Source organism: Canis aureus, chromosome X, assembly GCF_053574225.1.
Source record: "Canis aureus isolate CA01 chromosome X, VMU_Caureus_v.1.0, whole genome shotgun sequence".
Lineage (NCBI taxonomy): Eukaryota > Metazoa > Chordata > Mammalia > Carnivora > Canidae > Canis > Canis aureus.
Genome location: NC_135649.1, coordinates 9,081,853 through 9,105,283, shown reverse-complemented (window position 1 = coordinate 9,105,283; position 23,431 = coordinate 9,081,853). Strand labels below are relative to the sequence as shown.

At 43.8% G+C, this 23,431-nt stretch overlaps 1 long non-coding RNA gene across 3 annotated transcripts in view; it reads right to left on the bottom strand.

The window, feature by feature from the left end:
• Positions 1–5,087: 5,087 nt before the first annotated feature.
• The window catches only part of LOC144309147 (uncharacterized), a 91,000-nt gene continuing 72,656 nt past the window's right edge, over positions 5,088–23,431 (bottom strand). For all 3 annotated transcript variants that reach the window (XR_013375234.1, XR_013375241.1, XR_013375245.1), the window contains exons 3-4: positions 21,594–21,753; positions 5,088–6,396 (exon numbers count right to left, since the gene is read on the bottom strand). This is a non-coding gene — a long non-coding RNA (uncharacterized LOC144309147). The remainder of the gene's footprint in view (positions 6,397–21,593; positions 21,754–23,431) is intronic.

Below are 23,431 nucleotides of genomic sequence, written 5' to 3'. Positions count from 1 at the left end.
ATCTTGGAAACTAGCCCTTTATCTGATACGTATTGTAAATATCTGCTCCCACTCTGTAGGTTGTCTTTTAGTTTTGTTGATTCTATCTCTTGCTGTGCAAAAGCTTCTTATCTTGAAGTCCCAATAGTTCATTTTTGCTTTTGTTTCTCTTGCCTTTGGGGATGTATCTTGCAAGAAGTTACTGTGGCCAAGTTCAAAAAGGGTGTTGCCTGTGTTCTCCTCTAGGATTTTGATGGAATCTTGTCTCACATTTAGATCTTTCATCCATTTTGAGTTTATCTTTGTGTATGGTGCAAGAGAGTGGTCTAGTTTCATTCTTCTGCACGTGGCTGTCCAATTTTCTCAGCACCATTTATTGAAGAGACTGTCTTTTTTTCCAGTGGAGAGTCTTTCCTCCTCTGTCAAATATTAGTTGACCATAAAGTTGAGGGTCCACTTCTGGGTTCTCTATTCTGTTCCATTGATCTGTGTGTCTGTTTTTGTGCCAGTACCACACTGTCTTGATGACCACAGCTTCCAACAAACCATTTTTTCACATTCTCATTCATAATGTTTTTTTCTTTTTAAAGATTCTATTTATTTATTCATGAGAGACACAGAGAGAGAGAGAGAGAGAGAGAGACAGAGGCAGAGACACAGGCAAAGGGAGAAGCAGGCTCCATGCAGGGAGCCTGATGTGGGACTTGATCACGGGTCTCCAGGATCACGCCCTGGGCCAAAGGCAGGCGCTTAACTGCTGAGCCACCCAGGGATTCCCCATAATGTTTTTCTGGAGTATAACTTCTGTCTTTAAAAGGTTTAAAGTAATGCACACACATGCCTATTTAAAAATACCTTCCCATTTATTACATTTCCTTTCCCCAGACCTCTGCTAAACTTAAGAGGCCTCATTACACTATATGGAAATAAAAGGATTCCCAAGTGGAAACAGACTGTTTTGAATGCTGACTAATGTCCATGGCGGGGGGTGGGGGGGATAATTAACTCATTAACTCATTCATTCATGTAACAAACATTTATTAAACACTATGCGAAACTCCAGCTCTAATCCTCCAGGAGTTCACAATCAAGTGGTGCATAAAACAAATGCTAATGGAGAGTTGGAAATGCCATGCTAGAAGGGTACACACAGCGCATGTGTTGAGACTAGATAGAGGGGAGGCAGCCACTAACTGCGTCTGGGCAGGAGAACCTAGCAAAATGTATCTTTGAGCCGGACCTAGAAGGGTGAGGGGAACTGTGTTGGCTGCAGAAGGTGGGAAGGGAAGAGCAGGTGCGAAGGCACAGAGCTGGGCAAGTGCTGGACATCTTGTGGTCATGGTGAGACTTCTCATGGGGTCAAAGGGGAGAATGGCAGGATGTAGCCGATCAGGTCGGCAGCAGTGACATCCAGGAGGACCTCGCATGGCATGCTAAGGAGACTGAAGGCCTTGTGGGTTTCAGCAAGGTAGTAACATGATCAAATTTATATTTAGAAAAATCACCTGGGGGGCCCTGGAGAGTGGACTAGGGTAGGGAGAATCCAGAGGTGTGAAAAATAATGTGGAAGTCAAAGTGGGAGCCGGGGCAGCTGAAACTAGGGGCGATGGAGATCCTAATGAGAAAAGGGGGTAAGGAACTGGAGGCGGTCAAATCTTTCTAGAACGTTGTATCTTTATATCATATGGGATGTTCACATATACTTAACCAAAGCTTTGTGTGATTCAAGTCTGGGCCTAAAAAGCGTTTAGGAAACCCATGTCCCCATTTATATGGAATCCCAAAGTACCTATGAGAAGCATACTTTCACTTCTTCATATGCACTGAAGGCTTTTGTAGATAAATGACTTGCTTCAAATGTATGGCTGTACTTCCAAAAGGAACATCTATAAATGCCCTAATGAATGAATGTGTTAACATTTCCTCCATATCCTGAACATTAGCTGGCATCTATTCTTTAGTATGGACATGTGGTGACTGCATGAGCATGTAAATTCTGTATGGGATATGAGAGCCCTGTGGTATGTGAATCTATTATAAATCCAGGATTACTTTTAGGTGGAAGGTCAATATAATGTGGATGTCAGTCAGGTCTTACACACACCAACAGCTGGAAAGCATTCAATTAGAGAAGCATCACTGAGTTATGACTCACATTTGATCCTTCCTTGATTTTGTTTCTTAAAAGGGCTGTGTTATTTTATGCTGAAAGGAGTCACCCTAAAACCTCTAGGTCTACTCCGGTTGCTTTACTAAGTGGTTTCTGTAACATATTCATTATGTCTTTACACCAATATTCAAGTGGCTACAGCATGCTAGGCACCAGAAGCCCGAATGGATGAGGCAGACAGGCAATGACCCTTATAAAGGTCAAGGGGGTGGGACACCTGGCTGGCTCAGGTGGTAGAGCGTGCCTCTCTTGATCTCAGGATCCTGAGTTCAAGCCCCACATTGGGCATGAGGTCCTACTCACAAAATAAGTAAAGAAATAAAGGCCGGGGGTGGGTGGGAGGATACTCCTAGGAATATAACCTAATCAGTTTCATTTGAAATCACAGCCATCTAGCTCTCCAAAGAACTGGTGCCACAATCATTCATTCATTCAGGCTGCCTGGGCACCTCCTCCATCCTGGGCTGTACGACTGGTGCTGTACACACAGTGGCAAATAACACAGACCAGGTTTCCATGCCCCTAGAGCTTACTGTGTCCCAGGGAGCACTCGCAGTACAAGGCAATGAGGGCTCATGTGGGGTTCACTAGGGGCCAAAAGTTCCTAGGCGGCAGTGGGCACTTGAGACTTAGATGCATGGATGCAGGAGAGTATGAAGATATACTCATCCCAATTTTGCCTCAATATAACCCCATTCTCTAGGTCACATGTGAAAGGAAGCAAGACGGAATGAAACAGGAAGAGGGGAGAAGAGATACCAAAGTTGCACCTCCTCTTGTAAAGCCTTGGCTGCTCCTTCGGAACCGACGTGACTCCTCAATAACTATGGTTCCCTGTTCTGGCCCATTTCCTCCAATGTCTGGGCATATCCTTTGTGGCCTAAAAATAAAGAGACTCTCTCACAATATCCTTAGTTCCCATTCCTACTGTCAACAAATCTGGAAAGAAAGCATCTTTACCGTTTGTTCCTCTGAAAATGCTCTTCCAAGAAAGATTTAGCACAATGCTGAGCGGAAAGACCAAAAGAAAGATGAGGACCATAACCTGTTCTAGCCTCGTGTTGTGTGATTATTTATGCTCCCTTTTCCTCACCTCTGCCTTCCCTGTAATCAGCCTCGTCCCGGAGTCCGCTGGAAAGATGCTGATTATATACAAGTCACAGGGTAATTTACCCTTTTGACCTTCCTTGAGCTCTTATAAATCTCCCGACTGCTGGGAGGCCGGGGTTTTGTTCTTCCCTCTGCAACAAAGGGCTGTTGCTTTATAAGCCTGCCTCACACAGCCGCAGAAAGGAAACAGTGAAAACTGTGTGTGAGGCTGGCTGGGGGACAAGGGGGGGGATGCTGTGACCTTGGCCTCTCTCTGAGAATGTGGGGAAGAGGAGCATGTCCCATTTTCCCAGTGCTGGCAGCCCTGATCACGCCAGGAGCGATGTGGATGACAAATTGGAATGCAGCTATCAGCTGTGGGTGTAAAATGAGGAGGTTGGACTAGTTGATCTCGATGGCCCCTTCTGGCTCTCACGTTCCAGGATTCTAACTATGTCTCAAGTGTGATGGCTTGAGGAGAAAATTGACAGGGCGATGAATTAGGCTTATGTGTGAGAAGCACCCTGGTGGATGCGGCCATTCACAAATCACAGCCCCAGACAGCATCTCCCGAACCCAGATGGCGAACAGGGAAGGTTCAGTCTAAGTTGGGTTGAATAAACACAGACAGCCTGACTACCATACTAACTAAAACGGAGGCGGGGGGTGTCAGGGGGAGCGTCTGACCTCCCCTAGAAGGTAAGCAGATAGGGAAAGAATTGCATAATTTGGTTTCTAGAAACCTGTGGCCCTTTGAGCTCTGCAAAGACATGGCTGGTCCCCAGACTCTTAAGATTTCCAGATTTGGTGGGGGGGTTGGGGGGGTTTCTAAAAAGGTTCTCTGAAGTCTGTCTGGTGATATGATTCGCTCAAACGAGAGCGGCTGCTCCCTGATGAGGGATTCTGCTTAGGACATGCTAGAATCCTCTGTGTCTCCTGTACTTGGTTAGTGGGGATTCTAATTGCTGCCGCGTGTCCCTTCATCGCTCTTTCCCTATTGGTTTCCATGTGCCAAGGTGAGTGGCCTCCCAACACCCTGATCTATTCTTGTCAAGGCTTGATGGAAGCCAACACCTCGAGCAACTCGGCGTGTTTTGTTCCTTCGAGGGATCCAATACGGACGTGGGCCCGTCTTCATCTAAGTAATAGTAATACCGATTCTCTAGCACTTAATTCGTGTCCTGCAGCATTTGACATGCTCTGCGTGTAGTGATTCACGTCACGTTCACAACCTCCCTCTCGTAGTGCGTGTGTGTGTGGCTGTGGGTGTTTTCCCCCTGTGCTGGTTTGTATTTGGAGTAGTTCAGAGTGTCCTCTGTTTTATTTTTAGTTCAGGGTTCTGAGAAAAGGAAAGAGAAATTCCCTTCACTGGTGCATTTCTCTCCTCTCTTACCGTGGCACTCAGCCCTGGCCTGGCAGCCTTTGATGCCCAAGAAATATTTTGGCAGTGCCAAGAGCCCACGCAGCAGCAGCAGCAGCAGCGAGCACCACGTGCCTCCCAGAGCACCAGTTTGCCCCCATGTGCAGGACCCAGTGGGCTTCAACTGGCACACAGCACCTGCTGCTGTTTCCATTGCACTCAGGGAGATGTACAACCGTGGGAGAGACTCCTTTCACAGGCAACACGAGAGTTCTTCTCCCCCAAGTGCCCGAGATCAGGCCGCCCCTGAAAGCCCCGCTGCAGTCGAGATGCTGACCGAGTGTCAGAAGGCAACACCGCAGTGACACAGTGCTTCGGAGCAGCCAGAGAGCGCAGCTCCCGTACGATTCTGGAAGGATGCACCACATTTTTTTTTCTCATCTTCTGAGAAGGGTTTTTGTAGCAACCTGCATATTGCCCTTGCTGTGGTCTTACCAAGCACTCTTTTACGGCACGTGTATCAATGCAACGCTTATAAAAGCCACATGCTCGATGATGTTTGCAAGCCGTGAACAGAATATTAAAACCATGCCTGAAGAGTCACTAGGAAGGTGAGAGAAAAACTCAACATCATTCTGTGAGACACCAGTGATCCCTTATCTGCTCGGGCTTTAGTGAGAGCTTCAGAAGAACTACTGGACTCTCAAATTTATTCCAGCAAACAGAGCATGCAGGGCTTCCTCCTTCCACCAGGGAATAGCATGAAATGGTAGTGGTTGTTTGTTCTAATGAACTTTTGGATGATCTTGATTGCATCCCACTCACCCTACCCCCTGCCTCACATGAATTACTTTGGGGGAGATGGCAAGCTTCACATATGCCACTGCTCCCCAAAGTCAACAGTGTAGTATCGACCACAGATGTCACAAGATGGGGTCTGTCTTCATTTGGGTCCGAATGTCTTGGGAGCTACGCTGTGCATCTGAGCATGTTTTATTCTAAAAAGCTTCTCATTCAGTGGCTACTAAATTTTGTTGGTAAGTCACACTGGAGAGGGAAGCTGGCACGCAAGTGGTAGCATCTTGCAGGCAGCATCGTGACATTTACTTTTCCCTCGCAGTACCCATAAAAATCCCAAGATTAAATTTGGTTTGCCTTTTATTTCTTCTGACACCCTACGCTGGCTTCTCCTTGCAGAGGCTTTCATGAGCACGTTGGACGTGGGAATGGGCTGCCAACAGATCAAATAAAAATACTTCCATCATTCTTCCTACCACCTTCAGGAAGTAGATGAAAATGCTTGCAGGCCAGGGCTCCAATCCACATAGTATGTACATAGTACATAGTATGTCAACTGGTGTGCTTTCCTTTCGATCTTCAACGCAGCCCAAACAGACAGGCACAGTGTAGTCTGAAATTTTGGTTACTTTAGAAGAAAGTAAATACATATTTTAGCTTTCAACAACAAAAGAGCAGAAATGTATTCAACACTGTCTTGCTAATTTCGAACCATTGTGGAGAATGTTTGTGCTTGCTAATGTTCAGTATAGACAGAAACACAGCATGCATGGAACTGGTTCCATGGGAGTCATTAAAAGGCGTGCTGAGAATATGTGCTAAGAATAAGACACAATTCTTTGTGCCTGTTCTCTGGCAAAACTCATTACAGGAAGTGATTTCAAAATCCTCAGAGATGACATGTTCATACCTCCTGGAAGACAGAGGGTTGAATGGCAAGAGTCTTCCTTCTTTCTGCCTTTCACAACAGCACCTGTGGCTGGCATGGCAGGAAGATGTGCTAGAAACAGGCGGGGGAGACCAGAGAGAACAGAATCAGGGTGGGGAAGAGACTGGTCTAACATGTTATTGATCAACATCTTCACAATTTTTTTTTATTTTTTAAAAGATATTATGTATTTTTTTGAGAGAGAGCAAATAAGCACACATGAGCAGGGGGAGGGGCAGAGGGAGAGAGAGGGGGAGAGGTAGATCCCTCTCCCTGCTGAGCAGGGAGCCCGGATGTGGGGTTCAGTCCCAGGACCCCGGGATCATGACCTGAGCTGAGGGCAGCCACCCAGGCACTCCAATGTCCTGACAATTTGCACGACACGGGTCTGACAGTGTATCTGTTGATCTTATAAAAGGGCTTTTCCTTTGTAACATGATGTGGTGGAAAAGGGTCCTGGAGTCAGAAGGCATAACTTGAAATCTTGCTTTGGCTACTTCCTCTGTAATCCTGAGCAAGTTCATTAGCTTGAGTCTCAGTTTCCTCTGCTGAAACACGGGCATAATAACAGCACCTACCTCACAAGGATATCAGGATCTAACTCACTCATCCGTGGAAGTTCCTAGGCTAGCATAATGCTTGGCACCAACAGGTGCCTCAGAAATTCAAAAGAAACCTTTCAGCATAAGGAATGAGAGTGGACCCTTGTACCCTGCAGCGTGGCTGGACCAGCTCCTGAGTGGCTAAGCTGTGAGCTCTAGTTATATATATTTTGGTCATTCCTGGAACTTTTTAAAAGATTTTATTTATTTATTCATGAGAGACACACACAGAAAGAGAGAGGTAGAGACACAGGCAGAGGGAGAAGCAGGCTCCATGCAAGGAGCCCAATGTGGGACTTGAACGCGGGAATCCAGGATCACGCCCTGAGCCAAAGGCAGACTCTCAACCACTAAGCCACCCAGGAGTCCCTGGAGCTTTTTCTAAAACCGGTAACAGCAATGCCCTGCTAAGCCTTAGCATCGTACATGAGCACCGTCCTTTCTATACTCTGACCACTGCTAGGACATGTGCTTAGAGTAGTGGTTACTAACCTACCCGGCATATTGCAACCACCTGGGGCCACCACTCGAGCCCGGGCCCTACTGCAGAGATTCTTACTCGGCTTTCCAGGGTGGGTCCCTAAACATTTTTGGTGCTAGCATTTTTAGAAGATTCCGAGGTAATTGCAGTGTGCAGCCAAAGTTAAGCCCTGCTGCTCCCCCATCCCCAACTCCTTCCAGCAAGAGTGGAGATGGGGTTGTCTGGGCCAAGAGCGACCTCCTGCTTGGAGGAGGAGGTTTTCTCGCCCTTGGACTCCACACACTGCTTGGCACAATCAACAACTGCTCAATACATATCTCTTGAATAAATCAATGCATCAGTGAGTCACCAGTGGTACCTGCTTGCAAGGCTGTACGCTGATAGTGAGAAGGTAAACATGGACTTAAAAAAAAGTCAGAGAACATGGGCTTTTATTCTGCTGCAGTCATAAGCCTGGTGGCTTTTCATGGTTAAACCACTTATCTCTCTGGAGCCTCAGTTTCCCCAAGTGTAAAATGAAAGGAATAGGCTAAACAATGCCTTGGGGCCTTGATAGCTCTAGCATTATTATTCTACAAGTCTATGAAACCCATGGCACTAATAGCTATATTTCTGCCACCCTCATAAAATGACACATACACGGGGAAAGGGAGTTTAATGAATCTTGTAAAAAGCACTTTCTGGAACCAGAGAAGCCATTTTCATAATGGAGAGGATTTAATGGACTTAGCTTGTAAAGAAGCAATTTAGTAGCTTCTGTCCATTTGGAGCTGTTGTCCATGCTAGGCAGAAGGAGGGGAGAGGGCAGTGAGGCAGAGCATGGCCTCTGGAATCCCACTGACTGGATCCACGCTGGCCGACTGCTTGCTAGCTGGGTGACATGTTGTCTGGGGTTTGGTCGAGATGAAATAAAATAAACACATGTCAAGCACTTACAATAACACCTGGCAAGGAGAAGGCACACAATAAATGCTAATGAAAACACCACACAACGAATCTAGAGTAAAGCCCCATGAGTCCACTACTCTGTCTCCATATCCCAGTTGCAGAAATTGAAGCTCGGGGAAGTCAAATAAATGTGCCCAGGGTGACATAGCTGGGAAATGACAAATCCGGGATTTCAAGCAAGTACACGAGCCTGTAGTCAGTGGCCTTGCCCTTATTCCTCACTGCTTTATTGGGATTCCTAACATGGCTAGGTCTGCTTGCAAACTCCCTGCTGCTATTCAGGCTTTGCTCACTCTAGTAGTCAATGCTGGGGGTTTGCTCACTTCAGCAGCCCGTCCTAGGCCCTTATAAGTTTGGTTTGGCCACCGATCCTTAGTGGCTTTTCCCCGTGGCCCACTTCCAAGTGTCCTTTACCATGAAAGAGTGACAAGTATTGCTGCTTTTATAGATGTAGCTGGATTCAGACATGCACTCTTAGCTTTTAACACAACAAAACCTTCTGCCTAGGCAAAACTGTTTCTTTTTTTTAAGATTTTATTTATTTATTTATTCATGAGAGACACAGAGAGGCAGAAGCACAGGCAGAGGGAGAAGCAGGCTCCCCGTGGGGAGCCTGAGGCAGGACTCGATCCCAGGACCCAGGGATCACGCCCTGAGCCAAAGGCAGACACTCAACGGAGCCACCCAGGTGCCCCAACAGAACTGTTTCTTTATGTACCGTCCTTAAAGACCTTTGCAAGGGAGAAGCTAGCCTTGAAAAGTTAACTCTATATCCTCCACACCACGTAGGCCACTGTGGGTGCTCAGCGAGTTTGGGGCAGGGCCTGGAGCAATGGGCTGGGAAAGTTTCCCAGGTGATACTACCATGCTCCCCTGGTTAAGATCCCACCATTTGAGGTCAAAACCCTCATTGTGCTGTTGGGGAAACTGAGCCACATTCACTCAAGGTTGCATCAGAAGGACTCAAATCGAGGTCACCTGATTTCAACTGTAGAACTGTTTCCCTGCTGGCCAGGCAACAGTGGCCCAGGTCTTTGGGAGTGCCCACACTGTTCTACTTGCTGCTGAGGTCAACAGCACAGCTGAGTTGTCGTTATGAAATGCTTTGTAGTTTCTTGGCCTTCTGGTCCTTTTGTGTGTGTGTGTGGGGGGGGGCGGGTAATGAGAAAAGCTCTCCCATGAGGAGGTGGTTAAAAATGTGGAACCTGGAGCACTAACCAGCTGGTTATAAATCCTGGCTTCGTCACTTTCTAGTTGTGTGATACTAGGTAAACTCCTTAGCTTCTCTGCCCTTCAAATCTCTCCATATGGAAAATGGGTATAATATTGGTTGACGTGACAATTAAATGAGCTTGTGCATATAAAGTACCATAAACAGGGACGCCTGGGTGGCTCAGTAGTTAAGCATCTGACTTCGGCTCAGGTCGTGATCCCGGGGTCCTGGGATTGAGTCCTGCATTGGCCTCCCCGTGGGGAGCCTGCTTCTCCCTCTGCCTGTGTCTCTGCCTCTCTCTCTCTGTGTCTCTCATGAATAAATAAAACCTTAAAAAAATAATAAAGTACCATAAACAATGCCCGACAAAAGTAAATATTAGTCCGTTCATCTTTACTTATTATTACTTTTTGTTTTATAACTTTCCTCAACTGAGCTTGTACCTTGCCATCCTCCGGTTTCAAGATACAGAAAGCAGCAGAGCTCTAACAGTTTACCAGGAGAACAATCCCAGCTCTCTGTCACTCAATCTTTGTCAAAAGCTGAGTTCAAAAGAACAGCTTCTTAAATGCGAGCGCTGCTAGGAGAAGACAAGATCTGTCCTCCTCTTCTAATACATCCCTAGATTCAGGCATGTCGGCAGAGGGTTAGGCACATAGATTTCATCAGATTGGCCTTCCAGCAGAATGACTTTTCCTAAATTACGCTTTGGTATGATACTAAGCCATTAACTTCTATTTTTTACTGTTTGTTTTTTTTAGGATTTTATTTTTTTTAAGTAATCTCTACACCCACCGTGGGGCTTGAATTTATAACCCCAAGGTGAAGAATTGCATGCTCCACCGACTGAGCCAGCCAGGTGCCCCCCCATACCATTAACTTCTATTAAGGGCCATGTTAAACCATAGCTCATGGAATTCAGTATTACATATAAAGACAGTGTTAGAGACCTTAGTTATTATACTATCAGTAGCACTGTTTATGTGGCTGCCTGGGGAAACTTCCTGGCCTCTCAACCAAGAACAATTATACATCCATTGTGTAATTGATATTTTTGACTTCACAGACATGGTGGCTTTTTCAGCATACAGATTCTTTCTTTTCCTAGCGGCTGCTGGGCCTCTTGGAAACAATTTTGGGACCATATCCTTAGCAGATGTGTAGAATACCATGATCTGTCATTTTTGTTCAGACCTAGATGGCTTTGTTTTTATACTTTTTCCCTTTTATCTTTGATCCCTTCTTTTAAGCTACCAAGTCGTATTTTATGAATTTTTGTTTCTCTTCCAATATTTAGTATCTGACTATGTAAGAGCAGGAGGAGAAAAGGAAAGGAATTCTAACAAAAAATAAATGTTAAAAAAAGGCTTTCTTGGGGCACCTAGCTGGCTCAATCAGTGGAATGAGTGACTCTTGATCTCGGGGTTGAGTTTGAGCCCCAAAATGGCTGTAGAGATTACTTAAAAATAAAAAAAAGACTTTCTCAAACCTCCAAAACGCAGCTCAGAGGCTTTACATACATCAGGATTTACCCACAAGCCTAAATCCCACAAGACGAAAACCCATTTTCAAAATGTTCATATGGGCATTAAAATTTAAAAGTCAAGAACAATATTATGACTTATAAGAAAGATCAATCAGGCATTTATTGTGTCACTTCAGACTCATGGGACAGACTCATTTTACAGTGTTTTCTTTCCTAGGCAGTGGTGCCCTTTGAAGACCACAAAGAAAGAGCTATATACCATCGTGACAATTTGCTTTTCCAGTGTCTGGAGCTTTCTATACTTCCCAGTTTCTGTGATGAATGGAAGTTTGAGGACGAGATGACTTAGCACAGCCCACATTTCATTGCATTTTATTTGTTTAATGGTGCTTATGCTCAGAGATATTCTGAAAATAAAATCGGAGGCATGACATGTCTTCCCAAATCAATAGTTTAATATCTTGGTTACAGATACTCCTACCATTAATCTTGGTCTGCTTATAAAGCCATGGGTCATACTTGATGTAGCAAGTAAATAAGCAGACCTTTTCATTGGCTTGGGTTCAGAAAGACATATTTTTAGATGTGCTTTATTTTAGGGAGTTGAGTACCATCATTAGCCATTTAAGTAAAGCTTTTTTGTGTGTATGCTCAGGAATATAATTTCCATGTCACTCTTTAAAAGCACATGAAACATTCAAAGCTAGCTTTATGGTGTGCTCAATACATACAGACATATGACAAATTCAAATTTAAGTACATGAGCTATTCAATTCACTTGTATTTTACCTTTAAGATATTCATCTGTACAACAGAAATCTAACCTTTTAATGGGATTCTCTAGGCTAGGTATGAGAACTTATCAATGTGGAGTGGATCTTGTAAATGGCCATAAATGTTAACCACTAATTTCCTTATCACAATGATAATCCTCAATTTGGCAACTTGGCAAGCAAATTGCTTCTTTAAAAGCTAGGTGCATGAAATCATATTCATTATGAAAATGGCTCGTCTCATTTCCAGGAAGTGATTTTTACAGCATTCATCAAACTCTCTTTTCCAGAGTACAGGTCATTTTAAAAGGGAAGTAGCAATGTCGATATTAGTGTCATGTTTATTCATAGGCTTTGAAACAAAGAATGTTAGGGCAGGACAGGATCTCAGAGATCATTCAGTCTTCCTCATTTTACAGAGAAAGTGAGGTCAAGAGAGAAGAAAGAGCCTAAGTGGAAGGAAGCCCATGTGTGTGTTGGGAGGGCAGAGGGCATGAGACAGAGGCAGTGAGAGACATAATGTAGAGAGATACAGAGATTAAACCAGAGGTAGTTCGTTCTTTCATCTGAGCAGCTTAGTATTTTGGTGACTTAGGACCTCAATGAATATAGCCAAATTTGCTTGGCTATAACCACATTCTGCTACAACAACAAAGGGGAAATGCTGTCATGTTATTTACATTAATTTTCACATCATTATCAGCACAGATGCAGAATGATCCAAATGCTGGTATAGACTGCAATTAAGATCATGGAGAAATCCAAAGATCCAGGAGGTTCAAGGAGGAAAACAACCCGAGGAAAATCCTCACTGAAAACATTTGCCTTTTCAGATATATCTCTGTAATAGGGTGAAATTTTTATGGCCACTAAGTGTTTACATTATTTAAAATAGTAAATGCCTTAAAAATCCAAACCAGTAATTAACCTTAAGAACAAAATAATTATCTGAAATTTGCTTTTATTGGCAGAACATTCCATCTGTGTGTCCTTTGTCTACAATACTTCACTGTAAATATGTTTCAGGGCAATTCTGATGTATATATTTGCATAGGCGAGGGAGTGTAAGCATCTTTCAGCTAGATGTCACAATGCACTAGCATCTGTTCTTTCTCTCAGACCCATCAGCGGGGCTGAGTAATGGTTGGAAGGACACCTAGAGGTCCAGGGCAGGCTGAAGTATGGGTAAGGCTAAGGAACGGGTGAGCAAGGAAGAGGAAAAAGGGGGAAAATTGATTTTGAAAGGAGAGTGAGATATACAGATGAGAGGGGCACCTGGGTGGTTCAGTAGGTTTAGTCCAACTCTTGGTTTCAGCTCAGGTCATGATCTCAGGGTTATGAGAACGAGCCCCACGTCGGGCTCTGCACTCAGCATGGAATCTGCTTGGGACTCTTCTCTCTCTCCCTCTCTCCCTGCTCCTCCCCCTGTGCATGCTCTCTCTCTCAAATAAATAAATAAAATCTTTAAGAACAAAAAGAAATATAGATGAAAGAGAAAATAACAAGGAGATTAAGAAAGGGCATCAAATGCCAGGACATGATGTTACAGCAAGCTGCAAATTCTTCCTCTAGCCTGCTGTGAACTTTTTTGGGCTATTTCCAAAGTTTCTAAAAGATCATTTTACAAAAATGAATGTTATATTTTAAAACATAAGCTATTTTGAAAACTATGAAATATTCATTGTAATGCTACTAAAGCACCACTTTTCACACATAATATACCAAAAGCCTACAGAATTTTATACATCTTTACAAGGTAAACTTCCACGTGACCTTATAGAATTTACATCCTCAAAAGTTGAAGTTATTAAGTGTCTAAGGGGTTTTAAGAGAGAACCTGTGCTGCTGGAATTTTATTTATTTTAAACTAATGGTTATCACTATGGTAAAAAATAATAATAAAAAAGATAATCATCAAAATGACAAGCACCCAAGAAAATGCATTAAAAGAGGTCTGTATTCTTGCTTCCAACCAAACAGCAATTATGTCACTTGGCTTTTCTTGTCCCTTTTCTTATTTGCTCAGGAAGCTAAACTGTCATGAGTAGGACCTTCCTGGTATCCCAGACACTTTTCTCTAGCACAGTTTGGGCAACCTAGTTCCAGAGAGTGCCTGGGAATCATCTGGTTTTAATTCAGAAAGATGCCATTATATCCCAAGTGCCCATCCATGGGGGAATGGATAAGCAGAATATAGTATTTCATAGAAGGAGACATTATTCCACCTTGAGAAGGAAGGCAATTTTGACACATGCTACAATAATGAAGCCTGACGATGTTCTGCTAGGGAAATGACCCAATCACAGAAAGACAAATATTGTGTCACCCCGCTTATATGAAGTGCCTAGAGTAGTCAAATTCATAGATGCAAAAAGTAGAACAGAGGTTCCCTGGGGTTAGGGAGTGGGGAAATGGGGGAACTATTTGATGGGGACAGTTACACAAAAAGAGGAGTTCTGTGATGGATGGTGTTGATGGCTATACAACAATGTGAATGTACTTGATGCTATTGAACTGGGCACTTTGAAATGATTGAGATGGGGGAGGGGAGCCGGGCACCTAGCTGGCTCAGTTGGTAGAGCCTGAGACTCGTGATCTTGGAGTTGTGAGTTCAAGCCCCATGCTGGGTGTAGAGCCCACTAAATTTTTTTAAATTAGAAATTTAAAAAAGGATTAAGATGGTAAATCTATTTTACGATGATTGTTTTGAAAAATGAAATAGGTCACCGCAGCACCTCCCAGACTCATGACCTTCACATCTGTTCTCTTCCCCATAAAATGTTGGGAATCTTAAGGAACAGCCCCTGAACTCATCAGTAATGGGTATGCCCCCGCTGCTGCCTCTAGAGTTTTCCTTGCAGGATATGTTTTTCCCTGGAGGATAATTATTAAACTCTAGCTAGCCTATGAGAGCCTTCCTCAAGTTAGAGGTCACTCAATTAGCAGCCTCCTTAAAATTACAAATTCTCTCAGGTTAGAGAACTTCCCTGCTGAGGGGCTGGGGCATTAATGGATGGGGTAGGTGGAATGGAAGTTTTCCCAAGGAACGTAAGGAACAGTATGACTCTGAGTCATCAGGTATTTGATTGCTTAATGGAGTTCAATGGATGGCATCTAACCTTTGGGAATAGTTGTTCATCTGCTTCATTTCTGTGTGTAGAAAGCATTAGTCATTGTCCCCAGTTGGATGGATCAAGCCCCTTGAAATTTTGCCTTTAAAGAAATAGTCAATTTGCCTGCCTCCTGTTCTGATCCTCTGGGCCATGCACAGATGACTGCCTTGATATTGGACCTGTCCACTGCTAAGCTATCATGGCACACGATGCAGAGCCGGTTCTACTCAGGGACCTGAAGGGGTTACAGAAGCTGAGTACCCAAAGAGTTCCCATTTATCAGCCCTGTCATTCAATTATTTCCTATTTATTCAGGCCTATATGAAATCCTTGAATTTTTTATGAAAAATCCCATTAGCACAGAAGGATAGAAGTGTTATTAAGCTAATAAAACAGATTTCCAATGAAATTAACTGGGAAAGTGAGAGAAATTAACATAAGAAATATAAAACTAATTAATTCCTTGCTTGACACAGTTAAGGAGTGTTTAGATGAGGCACAGCAAAATGGGAGGTATCCGGGTTGTTTTTTTTTTTAATAATAAACGAAGCCTACATACCAATATGCATTTTAAACAAACCTGACAGAATGAGGGCATTATGATTTAGAGACTTTGAGCATACTTGGAACGATAAATTTAGTAGACTTGAATAAATGGCCAGAAGATCTCCCAGTGAGTGTCATATGGAAGAGACAACAGGGGGCACCTGGCTTCTGGAACTATGAGTGAAACAACAACATAACTGGACCCAAGAAAGACCTGCAATCTTTCCTCCTAAGACTTTGCTCCCTGCCCATGTCCTGGGAGAAGGCTTCTGGATTTCAGTTGGCCAGAATGGGAGGTGAGAATGATTATATAACTGTTGTCCACCACTATTTTTGAGGCCTTCCGTAATTTTAAATAAGGAGAATAGATCAGAGAGCTCTGTGAGTTTGCACTGAAGCTGAGTGAAGTGTCTTGTCCTATGTTCATAGAAGCAACCGCCCTATATAAACACTAGTTTTAATGGGGGAACAAGAGGGGCCTGATATTTGAGTGCCAAGTACGGTGGCACAAAGAGGTGGCGGTCTTCCGTGTTGCTGAGAACATTGCTTAAGAGTTTGAAGCAATGTAGTGACTTTCCCACTGATCTGAAGGAAAAGGTGTGGCTTTGCAAACTGCCAGATAGCTCCTTAAGGCAGCTTTGGACTGCAACTCAGTCACTACCATAAAATAATCCAGAACTGAGAACCTCGCACTTCTAGATGTTAGCATCCTTCACTCCGTGGAGTACACAGAGCCCAACACAGCCGGCTGGAAATCAGATCTCTTATTTACACATAAAATCAGGTCATTTTGCCAAAGGTAAAAAAAGAAAATCACAAAATATATGGAAAATATTTGGCAAAGGAGGGCTAGGATGGTGTCGGCTCTGCACCCCCAGATACTGCAGGGGTGTCAAAGCAACAATTCTCCTCAGCGGAATGAACCCTTGCTGCCGACCACAAAATCAGACCTTTGCATCTCTACCAAGAACACGTATTCTTCTTCATTTCTCATGCTGGATTTCTTAACGTTCAGTGGAGTCACAGAAATGTTGGACCTGTGAATCACACATCCTCACAGAGTGAAGGCCCTCATTCTGCAGATAGCAAAATATCTATTAGACAAACTGACTTGCCTCAGGTTGTATGAGCAGCTAGTAGCAGCTCACGATAGCATACTCCATCAAGACATGCTAAGGCACTACCATGTAACACACTCAACCCTCTTCAAAATCACCTATGAAGGCTGCTTTCTTTCTTTTTTTTTTTTTTTGAAGGCTGCTTTCTAATGGAAAATGAATTTGCAAGGTTCAACAGAAGTTCCTGCTGCAGGTTTTGTGGATGTTTCAATTTTTAAAATACTAGAACTACGGGATCCCTGGGTGGCACAGCGGTTTGGCGCCTGCCTCTGGCCCAGGGTGCGATCCTGGAGACCCGGGATCGAATCCCATGTCGGGCTCCCGGTGCATGGAGCCTGCTTCTCCCTCTGCCTGTGTCTCTGCCTCTCTCTCTCTCTCTCTGTGTGACTATCATAAATAAATAAAAATTAAAAAAAAAATACTAGAACTACATGGGCCTGGCTGCAAGAAAATTAAAATCACCCAGGGGCACCTGGGTGGCTCAGTCAGTTAAGCGTTCAACTCTTGGTTTGGGCTCAGGTCATGATCCCAGAGTCGTGAGATTGAGCCCCACATGGGGCTCTGCACTGGCCGTGGAGGCTGCTTAAGATTCTCTCTCCCTCTCCCTCTGCCCCTCCCCACTCGTGCTCTCTCTCTCTCACTCTCAAATAAATACATAAATCTTTAAACAATTTAAAATTATGCAGAAAGATTCTCCCACCCCAAATTAAACCACTTAACTGTTTTAGTCTGCTGTTTCTAAGGTTAATATGTATATACCCAAATTGTGTGTATTTAAGATTGTACTTATTTGGTTAAAATTAGTTTAAAGCTATATAGTGTGTGTGTCAACTATACTTCAATAAAAAGAACACATATGGTATGGAAAAGGGGACTTCCATTTACAAATAAGATGCATGGCCAGAAACTTTGGGATTCTGAAAAGAAAAGTTAAGGTCAATTATATCCTTTTGTTGTTGTTGTTAAAGATTTTATTTATTTATTTGAAAGAGAGAGCATAAGCAGAGGGAGGGGGAGAAGCCAGCTCCCCACTGAGCAGGGAACCTGATGCAGGGGCTCGATCCCAGGACTCTGGGATCATGATCTGAGCTAAAGGCAGACACTTAACTAACTGAGCCCCCCCAGGCACCCCAACTATATTCTATTTGCAATGAGATAAGCTGGAGAGGTTGAGCTTACTGAAGCTCTTTTGTTTGTTTGCTTTTAAAGATTACATAATATATGTTTGTTTTAGAAAATAGAAAATGCAGATTATCAATGATGGAACAAGGAATAAAACCACCCCTAATCCAGCAGTCCAGAGATAATATTCTTTTGGATGACTCTATGTCTTTAGCTCTATGTATTTTTTAAAGATTTTATTTATTTGAGAGAGCGAGTGAGAGAGAGAGCATGAGGGGGGAGTAGAGGGAAAGAGAGATGCAGGCTCCCCGATGAGCAGGGAGCTGGACATGGCACTCAATCCCAGGACCCTGACATCACGACCTGAACCGAAGGCAGATGCCCAACCCACTGAGGCACCCATGCACCCCCCTAGCTCTATATTTTTGTAAACCCATATGTACATGTGCAGTAAGGTAGTAAAGTCAAACACTCAAAAAGCCAACAGTAAAGATTTTTTAAAGAAAATAACTGTATTCAATTAGGTAAATACCTTGATAAGCATTTGGGGATGCAAAAGATGAGGTCCCATGCATGCGACTGGAAGAAGGAAGTGAAATAAACTTACCAAACTCTTCTGGAAAGATAAAAAATTAAATAAAAAAGAAGAACAGGGATTCAATGAGAGGGCGAGAGTGAGAGAGCTAATTCAAAGTTGAGCAGCCTGTAGGAGGCTGGTGCCCATGAGGAGAAGTGGTGGCACAGTGTTTACCTAATGGTGGAGCCAGAAAGCCAGGAAGAAAGATGGCCGCCGGCCGCCCCTGCATTCACTCACTTGGTCGGGAACACAGCTACACATGCCTCGAAGCAGAATGTAAGCTCCACGCAAGTGAAGGAGCCTCCTCCTTCACCACAATAAACTCCGTGTCTATATAACAGGATTTGTGGAATGGTTAGGGAAGTGCTTGGGGAGAATAAAGGAGCAGGGGCTGAGTCTGGGCCAGAGGAGGTGAAGACCAAGAGTTAAAAAGAACCGAGAACTGAGGGGCTTACATGACAGAATCAATCTCTCCTCCTGTAGAGCAGGCAAAAAAAAAAAAAAAAAAAAAAAAAGAACCAAGAACTCAGAATCAGAAGTAAGCATGGGAACATAAATTGTCAGGAGTCTACAAAAATATTGGAGGAGATACAGGACTTCCCATGGGACATGGGATGGGAGATCAAAAAATTTTCTTCACATGGCGAATGTTAGAATGACTTCCTCTGACATCAAGATTATTTTGTCTTTCTCTGTTTACATATGATTTTTAAAAATTTTTAATAGTCATGATGCTGTGCTGTAAATACTGGAAGATGCTTCTCACACTTAGAAATACATACAGGTTTGCATTCATCCAAATGGCCTCATATTTAACAGATAGAAATAATTTAGTTAACCATGTATTAGTTTCCAACTTTTCACTATGAAAAGCAATGCTGCACTAGACATTCTTCTTATATAAAGACATGCTAACACAAATCATAAATGTAACAATAGGAAAAGCATATACGATTGCTGGAAAACAGAAGGCAAGAAACTGGGGACATTCTGAAAGGTGTGGGTAGTATGGTTAGGACAAGGTCAAGGAAATACTCTCCTGTTCTTCTTCCACACATGAATGAAAACCCCAGTTAAGCAGTAAGTGGAAGGGATCCATGCACAGAAGCTCCTCAAACTCCCACATCCAGTGTGGAAGTGTAGGTAAAGTCCTGGACCTGGGGGCAGTGATGGGGAAGGAGACAGTGAAGTCCAACAACTGCCACACAGCTGAGACCACGGAGTGGCAGGCCAGCATGCTCCCTTGCCTGCTTTCTTTTTTTATTTTTTAAAAGATTTTATTTATTCATGGGAGACACAGAGAGAGAGAGAGGCAGAGACACAGGCCTCCCACCTTGCCTGCCTTTTTCTCTCAGCACTGATTAGGATGCTTGGAGAGGGGAGAGTGGGGTAACGGGCTCAGAAAGGACGATCAAGACAATTCAGGAAGGGGGTAAGACCTCTGGCTAACTTCATGCTACCATCACAAACAGAAAAACTGCTGAGCCTAGCACTGTCCATAGGAACCCCTCACTGTAGGAAAATAAAAGTATACAAATGGGAAACTCTGCTTTTCTTGCCAGAAATAAACTATTTGTACAGACACCCATCCCAACTAGTAGAACTTAGTAGAGCCCACTCTGGGACTATGTGAAAACAAAACAACTTCCCAGGGGCACCGCTCTGGCTCAGTCAGAAGAGCATGAGACTCTTGATCTCAAGTTGTGGGATGAGCCCCATGATGGGCATAGAGTCTACTTAAACACACACACACACACACACACACACACACACACACACGGGGCACCTTGGTGGCTCAGTGGTTGAGTGTCTGCCTTCGGCTCAGGTCGTGATCCTGGAGTCCTGGGATTGAGTCCCACATCAGGCTCCCTCTGCCTACATCTCTGCCTCTCTGTGTCTCTCATGAATAGATAAATAAAATCTTTAAACACACACACACACACACACACACACACACACACACTGAATGGGAAGTCATCAGAGAGGTAAACAAACCATGAGAGACTCTTAACTTTAGGGGTGGGGAGATGGGGTAACTGGGTGATGGGCATTAAGGAGGGCATGTGATTTGATGAGTTGGGTTTTCTATGCAACTTATAAATTACTAAACTCTACTTCTGATACTAATGACATATGGATATGTTAGCTAACTGAATTTAAATAAAACACACACACACACACACACACAACTTCCCAGACATCTGAAGAGTTAGTAGTCCCAAAGAAAGGAATAAGAACAGGTTTTTCCCAATTAAAGAGACTTACTCCATAGAACTGGAGAAAACATTAAAACATTTCTATTTTGTATTCCCCAAGAGTTTTGAGAAAACATTTCATAGGTGAAGACAAAGCAATATAAAATCAGGCAAGATTGCATTCAGATGAGAAACACAAGTATAGAATGAAAAACACTACCATGGAGGCAGTGAACAGTAGGTTATTGCAGAAAAACCAAATCTGTAAAGTGGAAGAATTCAGAAAATTCTCCCAGAACTGAGAAAAAAAAAAAAGAGTTGGAGAGAAACATGATATGCAAAGATATAAAGGCCTGGGATTGTAACTACATAGGATTGGGATTCTTGGAAGATAAAAAGGAACAAATGAAGGAGAAGAAATAGGGAAATAATGGGAAAAAAGTCTCTCAGCTTAGGCTAATTAAGTTTTAGCTAGTTAAATCTTCTCCTTATTGGGGGAAAAATACAGGATGTTCATTCATGCTGCTGAAAGGAATACATAGTGTAGCCAGTCTTTTTCTTTTGACATTTGCCAAATAGCAAAGAGGAAATCAGCATTTTTCCCTTGGTCAAAGAGACAGGAAGCTGCAAGTATCAGCTGGCACTCCAAAGGACAATTATAGTGATGCCTTGGATGAGGTGTAAGAAGCAAGATAAAGAAAGATCTGAAAGTAGGAAGGAAGCCTGAATGGAAGCTTGCTGGTCTCCTGCCAAAGGTAAACATGTCTGAGGATTGCCGTTCACCTCCAGGCAGACCACTGGGATTGGAGGCTTCTCCACAGGAGTAAGCAGTCCCATGATGCTTTCTTGGTCAAACCAAACCAGCAAAACCGAATGACACCAGATGCGACAGTTTTTTTTTTGCCATGTGTGCATAATGATGCACAGACGTGCACACGTTCTCATGTACACGATGATCACGTGTGATAAGCCACACTCTCCTGTATCAGTGCCCAACTTAGTATATGACCCGCAAAGGCCTGTGGCCTATTTATTATGTGATAACGTCTCAATTCCAATTGAATTTAATTCAACACACATTACCGGTGTACTTACCCTAGGCCAACCACATGTTGGAGTTCTGTGAATCATATTCTTTTTCCACGTGCAAGCCAATGGCAGGCTGGTGTGAGGAAAACAGAACCTCATCCAGTGTCCGAGTGAAATGCAGTCATTCAGCTGTAATGTCGCAAGGGTAGCAGGATGGTTCTCGTTCCTGTGAAAGAGATTTCAGTAGTGACTCTTGATTCTCCTTTACGAAAATGAAAAAGCATTCTGAAATACTGTTTCCAAGGGTCATTTGCAGAAAACCATATATACACCTGAGATGTCCATCTGAGTTCTCTTCACTCCAAGGTCAAAGCAGACCTGAAACCCCTCTCTAGATCCTGCCAACGTCCAAGATTTCCCCACCAATGTGATGATTTTCGGGCTTCCCAAATCCCCATGGTACCCACATTTTCCCAGGCCCTGCTCTATTTGCCTAGCTGACAGGCTGTCTCACTCTCCTCAGGAGACCATCACTGCTCCCACAGTATAACACACGTGGGCAGCTGAGTCTTTTCCTTCAAAAAGAGAGAGAGAAAAAAGACCTTGTCACACAAAGCTTCCTGCAGCATCTCTCTTCCAAATGAAGGACAAGGAAAGCGGGAGTGAGGAGGCCGGCAGGTTGAGAGCGTTGCTCAGGAGTGGGAAAGAAGCGTTCCCCTTGCAAAGCCAGAGGGAGGGCTGGGTTTCCTCGATGTCCATGAAACACCTCTCAGTTTCAAAGGTAACTTTCACGTGGCTTTTAACACTTAGCATCATCCTCCTCTCATGTGGGTCTTTTCCCCAGGATAGCGACTGAGGCCCTGAATTTTGAAGTTTTACCAAGCCTTCTGGCTTTTCAGTAGACCTGGAGCCAATGAATGGCATACTTGTGGAGCCATGAAGGACCACCCCATTTTATCTCGATTTTTTAATTGTCTTGAAGGTCCATTTAAAATTACTCTTCTTGCCCTCCCTCTCCCCGATGTGGGGCCTCTGTCAAATATTCAGCTAAGCATTAGCTACGTGCTGATAGTGTTCAATAGGATTTAAAACCATTATGCCTGCTGTATGGAATATGGAAGCAGGAATACGGAATCTCCATAGCTACTGTTTCATTCTTTCCAAGCTCTGCTAGGTTAATGATCTTCAGGTGCAGCTGGGATGACACTTGAGTCCATATCTTGGGCACACCAGGTGTTTCACCAAGGAGCCCCACAACTCCTGCTCCCCATAACTACCACTCCTGCTGTCCTTGTTGCCTTCATCTGCCAATCACTGCCATGGCTCCTTCAAGGTCCACAGACGTACCTCACATCCTTCTTTGCAGAGTCCAGATGGCTTGGCCTCCACTTCAGTTTTCATTATATCATAGTTTCCTCATTTATTTGGGGCTCCATCGTGAATCCACAACCACTGAAAACCTCAAAGGACTGCAGAGCTCTAACTGGACTACTTTGTCCAGAGGCTGGTGCTGCCCTTGAGCAACAACCAGCTACCTAGCGCTGTCCTCCAGCTCTCTCTACTCAGCTAAAAGCACCCCAGGGGGCTCGAAGCATTCTGCCCCAACCTCTGAGGGCCTGCTTGCTTGGACAACCTCACTGATGATCTCAAAGGCTGAACGTTTCACACATTCCATCAGCTCACAGCAATTCTCAGACCACATGTCATAGTCATATTTCAAAGATAGACAATTTACTCAGCCAATAATAGTCCCCCAAACTAATCTCAACTTTATTATTTTTTTTAAAGATTTTATTTATTTATTCGTGAGAGACACAGAGAGAGGCAGAGACACAGGCAGAGGGATAAGCAGGCTCCCCGCGGGATAGATTCCCAGGGCTCTTCCCAGGACCCCAGGATCACGC